Consider the following 7799-nt stretch of genomic DNA (forward strand, 5'->3'; position numbering starts at 1 on the left):
CTAGGGGCCCGTGAGGACTTTAATCTAGTTATAGGTCAGGAAACAAACAGGGGTGTTGGGGGTGGCTCCTAAGGAGAATCAACATTATTTTGCCTGGCAACTGCTTCGGGGAGGCCATCACTGTTGCCTCAGGCAGCGCAGGGTTTATCTTCTCACACGAAGGTGGAAAGGCTGATGGCAGCATGGGTCAGGGCGGGGATTTTGCCACTACTGGGGATGGAGAAGCTGTTCCTTCTGGAAAAAAAAGGATCATCAGAGTTTACAAACTCTGGGTCAGGGTCCTCCCACATGTCGCATTCTAAGTTTCAGGGTCCCATTCTTTTGCAGTCAATGCCCTCACTTTAACAGTAAACGCCTGGTGCGGCTGTGCACGCACCTTTCATTGCAGGTCAGCCACTCACATGATACAAGCTTGTGTCTGTCTTTCCGCAATTTCAGCTCTTTCTCTACATGAGATAAGGCTCTCATTCAGGGCAATCTTAGCAGATTTCAGGCTCAGTATCTGCTTCTGAAGTCAGGAGACAGAATCCCTAAGTTCCTCATTTTCTTTCATCACTTTGTCCACTGAACTTAGGAGCAAGCAACCAGCTTCATTATGTTCGTTGGGTCTCCACATATGGTCAAAGGTATTACGTATAGAGTCACTAAACTTCTTGCCTCTCATGAGCAGTGAATCAGGAATGTCAAATACATTTATTTTGCGTAATTATCTAAACAGTTCATGCCAAGGACTATCAGTGTTCTCCATACTATTAGAAGTAGAGTCCTTAGCATTTTGGGATCTAATCATATTAAGCGACCAACTCCAGAAACCCCAAAACCAACAAAAGAACTCCATCCTTAATATTATGTTCCTCTAGAACCACTCCTGGTACCAAAATCTGTATTAGTCAGAGTTCTCTAGAGGGCCAGAACTAATAGGAGATAGAGATAGATAGATAGATAGATAGATAGATAGATAGATAATAGATAGAGATAGAGAAATATATAGATATATTAGTTTATTAAGTATTAACTTACACAATCACAAGATCCCACAATAGGCTGTCTGCAAGCTTGAGGAGCAAGGAGAGCCAGTTCGAGTCTCAAAACTGAAAAATTCTGGAGTCCAAAGTTTGAGGGCAGGAAGCATCCAGTACAGGAGAAAGATGTAGGATGGGAGGCTAGGCCAGTCTCGCCTTTTTACATTTTTCTGCCTGCTTTATATTCACTGGCAGCTGATGGACAAGCCGCAGACAAAACTCCTCAGACACCGAGTTAAAGAAGGAAGTGGTTTATTCGGCAGGGAGCATCGGACAATACTCCTGTCTCAAGAGCCAAGCTCCCCAAGTGAGCAATTCCTGTCCCCTTTAAGGGCTCACAACTCTAAGTGGGTCTGCATGAGAGGGTCGTGATCGATTGAGCAAACAGGGGGTATGTGACAGGGGCTGCATGCGCCGTGTGGTCAGAGTGCAACAGAACAGACCGGGAAGTTTCACAATGTCTTTTCCGTACAATATCTGGAATCTATAGATAACATATCCAGTTAGGTCAGGGGTCGATCTTTAACTACCAGGCTTAGGTCAGGCAGGCCCAGGCCTGGTTTCAGGTCTGGTTCCTAGGCGCCGGGCTACCTGCCTTTTGTTTCGCTTTTGTTTTCTTTTCTGAGTATAAAACAATATGAAACAATATGAGAGGGTCTGTCTCTCTTCTCTCAGCCTTTTTACATTTTTCTGCCTGCTTTATATTCACTGGCAGCTGATTAGATGGTGCCCACTAGATTAAGAGTGGGTCTGCCTTCCCTAGCCCACTGACTCAAATGTTAATCGCTTTTGGCAACACCCTCACAGACTTACCCAGGATCAATACTTTGTATCCTTCAATCCAATCAAGTTGACACTCAGTTTTAACCATTACAAAACTTAATTTTTAAAAATCGTCCTCTCTATCTGAATACGTGTTTTGTACGTTCTTGGATATAAGGCTATTTTTCTGATCAAAATAAATAGAAGTCATGTTTCAGGTTGGAAGCCCTGTTTTAGATTAGGTTAGGCTATTGATTTGAGGTTATCTGATAGAAAATCAGGAGCTTGATTCAATTATGAATTAGAGAACAGGTCAGGACAGTAACATAAAAACCTGGAACTCCCAAGATGATTAAACCATATTGTAGAGTTTATGGAATCAGGCCCGTTTTTACAGCAAAAAATATTTCACATCCATGTCTCTCTAGAACTTGGTGTGTTACATTTTACTCTGACCTTTTTTCTTTTTACTACAACCTCAGACACAACTTTTTAAATAATTTCTTTCAGTTTTTTCTGCCTATATTCATGGAATTGCATGCCACACATGCACACACACACACACACAAACACACCCCATTTGTAAGATTGTTAATCTTTTGCTACCTGATTTGACCTAAACTTTATCCAATACATGCATAGTGTGAATGGAGCAATATATGACATTTTCTGTAAATATGATTTTTAAATCACATAAGCTCCTCCTCTATTGTACCACATAATTTTCCATTTTTGAGTAAAATTAAGAATCTGTAATAATAATCACAATATCATTTATCCTTCTTTTGATGCTCAAACAACACTATCTGGTCAACAGGAGCCCTGTGGTCTGTCTCCTTTCTTTTTGACACTCCACAGCATCTGTGAGAGCAACAAAGGTGTCCAGGCACGCCTTGATTTCCCTTATTGCTTTTCATCAGGGAGAGACATTTACCTGGCCGCTCTTGAGGAGATTTTACTAGAGATGGGGCTGAGTTTGTTCCACATGAGAGCACATGGCAGGGGCATCAAAGAGCTACATATTAAGGGTCCTGAATTCATGCAGTTGTTGCCAGCTTAGCTCCAACTTTACTAAGCCCTTTCTAAAAATTATTTTTTCAAATATGTTTTTAATTTTCCGTTTTAGAGCTACTACTAGGTCTTCAGAGTTTTCATTATGTGTGTGACTTATACTATACATGTGACATTCAATGACATAGTAAAACTAACAGAAGAAAACAAAGGGGAAAAATGAAAAGGGTCATTTGTAGTGCAAAGGAATATATAATAGGCATATTTATAAACTAACATTTCCTATAACAAACTGGTTTTATGACAACCTACAATTTCTAAAAAACAAAGCTTTTTGTTTTATATGCTGAATAGTAATTATTCTGTATTTCTTACCGTCTTAGGAAAAATATTTTACAGTGAAGCATCTAAATAGAGAAAATATGTTTGGGTTAAAGGAAATTAGGAAATTGCTTTCTCTTTGTTCAAGACTCCTTGTCCATATTTCCTTTTTAATCAAGGACAGGCAAGAAGAGAATTATGCAGTATATTTATGCTGCACAGTTGTCCTTGGGGAACTGCTTGTTGATTCCACACTGACAATCTCTGCCAAATGAGGCATTGGTCTGGACTTGATGGAAGAGCTGCCTTGGATATACACAAGCACAGATGATGGCACCGTGAAGAGTGGCCGCTCTAAATGCATGAGGGAATTTTAAAGATTTTACTAAATTATACCGGAATTATAAAAGGCTTAATTTAAAATGTCTGTTTATTTCCTCTCTCACATGTTTAGTCTCAGCTACTTTACATCACTTTTACGACTCAGAATCAGCTAAGTGGCATACTTAAAGTGGGAGGAAAAAGATAATATTTATAATTCTACGGCAAGTACATCATAGTGTATTCTATTCATATTTTTGAGCTGAGATACTCAGAAGATAAAAAAATTGTTATATTCTTAGGTAACTGAATCATTACAAACTTTCAAAAATTTTTCCTATGCTGAGGGCACATAAACCATGTGACGGGGAATAATTTTTTTAAAAGTAAAAGGTTGGAAGTTAATTGAAAAGTATTTCACAAACTTTTCAATGTAAAATGCTATGCAGAGAAAAATTGAGTTATAAGGCACCACCCTGATCTCAAAGGGGAAACAAGATAACATATGTTGAAATGTCAGCAACAAAATCTTAAGACACACTAAATAAGAGAGTCAAGGGACGCATTTCCAGTAATTCATGTATTGAGGTGAAAGAGGGATTGGATAAGTATGATTAAGATACACAAAATAATATTTATGTTTTTAATATATACGATCATCTTAAAATGAACTATTGACAGTATTCTTGAATACTTTAACAACTATTGGGCTGTGCTTACAATAATAAAAATCAGTCATAGTACGTGGTGGCAGCAATTTAGTAATGCTTTATCGTTCAGCTGCTGTTGAGTGAGAGTGGAGTGGAGGAAGCAGTCGAATGTGGAAGTTGGAAAATGGGCCCTGAGTCTATCTACGTTGATTCAAATCCCAGCTCCATCACTTAATAGCTGTGTGGCCTTAAGGGAGTATTGGACTCTCTTCAAGCCTCTGTTTGCTCACCATAAGACAAGAATAATAATCTACCACTTTTAGTGACTGCCATGTATAGGTTAGACTTATTTTTAGGTTCCTTTAAAGTCAGCACCACAGCAGAAATTTCAGGACAGCCAGAGACCAGCTACCAGTTGGTTCTCTACTCGGTTTGAGCCCACTCAGATAACTGCTCATGGTTTTCAGTTCTCTGCTAGTGATGTGAATATCATTTTCATTTCTTTGGAGAGATCTGTATTTTTCTGTGGTCATCAGACCACAGAAAGGCCTTTGCCTGCAAACAAGTACTTGCTTTCAAGAGGGGAGATGTTTCTATATCCTTCATAACACCTCATACATCTCAGAAAATACAGCTGGCTTAAAGCTTGGGATAATGAACTCTCAGGCCAGTTTTTTAGAAACGCCACCGGAGTCTGAAGTCACAAGCTCTCTGAGATATGTTGGACTTGTGGACTTCCCTTTAGACCATATCTAAAGCTTGCCTCCTGTGGGTGTTCTTTATGGATGGTCCACACCTCACCACTTCTTCAGCCAGTGGCAAATAAAAGCAGTCCCATCAAATTCCTCCTTCTGGGACCTCAAGTTGCACTTAAACAGATTAGCAGGTAGTTGCTTTGCATAGGTTATCTCTCAGCCTATATCTTGAACATTTCCAGCCTGAAGACAGGGCATACACTTTTCATTCTCCCTTAATAATTTGAACAGAGCTCAGTAAATATTTTGGGGACAAGCTGATTTGAGAGAGTGAGAGAAATCAACATCATTCTTGCCAACATACTGTAAAATGTTTCTCTTCCTGTGCAGGGAAACATTAGAATGGGAAGTTTATTCACCAATAGGTGGCAGTGTAGACAGATTTTTTATAGCAGAAAAACAGTAAATTGCTAAAAATGCCTGATTTTATGTTCCATTCCTGCAATACATTTTCTAACACTTCCAATGTCCTTGCTTTCCCTCTCAGCTCTGTCTGCCATTGCCCTATGTGACTGTTGCCTGCACAATTGTATTGGCTTCTTAACAAAGCTCCCCAGTCTTGACCCTCTTCTAGTAGCCCCTGGTATTTCTGCTCAATCACATTCATAAGCGCTGATCCGATTGCGTCAGTGTCCTGTGTGAACTCATAGGTGCTCCCTATGTTGTGCAGTGCCAAGTCCAAACAACCAAATTGGTTTTCCAAACTTTGTCATTTGGAACCTTTGTAATTTTCACTCTTCCTTTATTATCCAGCTACACTGGTCTTCTCAATTGTTTTTTTTTTTTTTTCCAGCAAGATTATCCCATTGCTCTGAGCCTGGTATATCCTTAGAATATTTCAGATATGTATACATCCTACATGTACATCACATAAATATCCATCCTTATATTCCCACCCATTCCCTACAGCCTGCCCAGTTGGAATTGATTACTCTGTTCCTTATTCCCAAAGCACTTTGTTCCTTTAAGGCTTTCTATCCCACTAGAACTGTTTTCAAGATCAGATGAGAGACATGTGCGCTCTTTCTAAGTACTGTGAACTTCCAGAGAGAGGGAGTGTTATGTGTTTGTTCATGCAAGAGAGAAAGAGTACGCACGCAAAACATTAGTTTAAAAGTTTAGGCTGGCTCAGTGGCTCATGCCTGTAATCCCAGCACTTTGGGAGGCTGAGGCGGGTGGATCACGAGGTCAAGAGATCGAGACCATCCTGGCCAACATGGTGAAACCCCGTCTCTACTAAAAATACAAAAATTAGCTGGGCACAGTGGTGCCCGCCTGTAGTCCCAGCTATTCGGGAGGCTGAGGCAGGAAAATCGCTTGAACCCAGGAGGTGGAGGTTGCATTGAGGCAAGATCACGCCACTGCACTCTAGCCTGGCGACAGAGTGAGATTCGGTCTCAAAAAAAAAAAAAAAAATTTAACAGATTGTCATTGTATCTTGATTACAAAATGCTTGCCAATACCATCACAAAGAAACAAAGATAATTTCTTAGAGGAAGGGTAGTCTTTGCCGAAAATGATGCTGAAGAAATTGGACACCCATAGGCAAAAAGAAAAAAAAAAAACAACATAGACACAGTATACCTTTCATGAATACTAACTTAAAATGAATCATAGGCCTAAATGAAATGTAAGACTGTAACTTCTAGAAGAAAATCTAGGGGAAAATACAAATGATCTTGGATTTGGTAATGAGTTTTTATATATATCACCAAAGGTACAATTCATGACAAAAAAATGGATAGGTGGGACTTTATCAAAATTTAAAACATTTACTCTATGAAAGACCCTGTTAAGAGAATGAAAAGATAAACCATACACTGGGAGAAAATATTTGTAAAAAATATAGCAGATAAAGAACTTGAATCCAAAACATAAAAAGAACTCATAAAACTCAGAAAACAAACAACTCAGTTTAAAAATAGACAAAATGGCCAGGCACGGTGGCTTATGCCTGTAATCCCAGTACTTTGGGAGTGGAGTTTACAGATAAACAAGGGAAGAAGCTAGAATGATCCGTGTGATAATGGAGTCGAAGTAGAAACTTCAATATAAATTCATATTTAGTTTAATATAGGTACACATTGTTACACATAGAAATATTTATGGATATATGTATACACTGGTTAGTACACACATACTGCCTTACCCTGTCAGCGCAGAGGGTCTAGAGGCAGTAACGCCCAGTAACAAGAAGCACACCTAGATCCCAGGTCCTGGTTTCTAATAGTATTTGCTAATAAAAGGGTCCTGGGCTCCTTGGACAACTGGCCAATTCTAACACTGGGGCAGGTACTACTCAAGAGGAGCCTGAAGTATCTTGTAGTGACAAAAGGAAGTGCAAAACAACAACAACAAAAAAAAACCCACACATACATTCAATGAAGGGGAGAGAGGTGTCTGTCAAAGGAACTCAGGAGCCAACTAAAAGAGCCATCTGGGTATTAAGCCCAGCATGCATTAGCTCTTTTTCCTAATGCTCTACCCCCCGACACCCTGCTCTCCCCCAACAGGCCCTGGTGTGTATTGTTCCCCTCCCTGTGTTCTCATTGTTCAGCTCCCACTTATAAATGAGAACGTGTAATGTTTGGTTTTCTGTCCATGTATTAGTTTGCTGAGAATAATGGCTTCCAGTTTCATCCATATCCCTGCAAAGGATATGATCTTGCTCCTTTTTATGACTGCATAGTATTCTATGGTGTATGTACCACATTTTCTTTATCTAGTCTATCATTGATGGGCATTTGGGTGGATTCCATGTCTTTGCTATTGTGAATAGTGCTTCAGTGAACATACACGTGCATATATCTTTATAATAGAATGATTTATACTCCAAGTATATACTGAGTATATACCCAGTAGTGGGATTGCTGGGTCAAATCGTATCTCCAGTTCTAAAATTTTGAGGAGTCACCACACTGTCTTCCACAATGGTTGAACTAATTTACATTCTCACC

The sequence above is a fragment of the Pongo pygmaeus genome, chromosome 7, assembly GCF_028885625.2.
Source record: "Pongo pygmaeus isolate AG05252 chromosome 7, NHGRI_mPonPyg2-v2.0_pri, whole genome shotgun sequence".
NCBI lineage: Eukaryota > Metazoa > Chordata > Mammalia > Primates > Hominidae > Pongo > Pongo pygmaeus.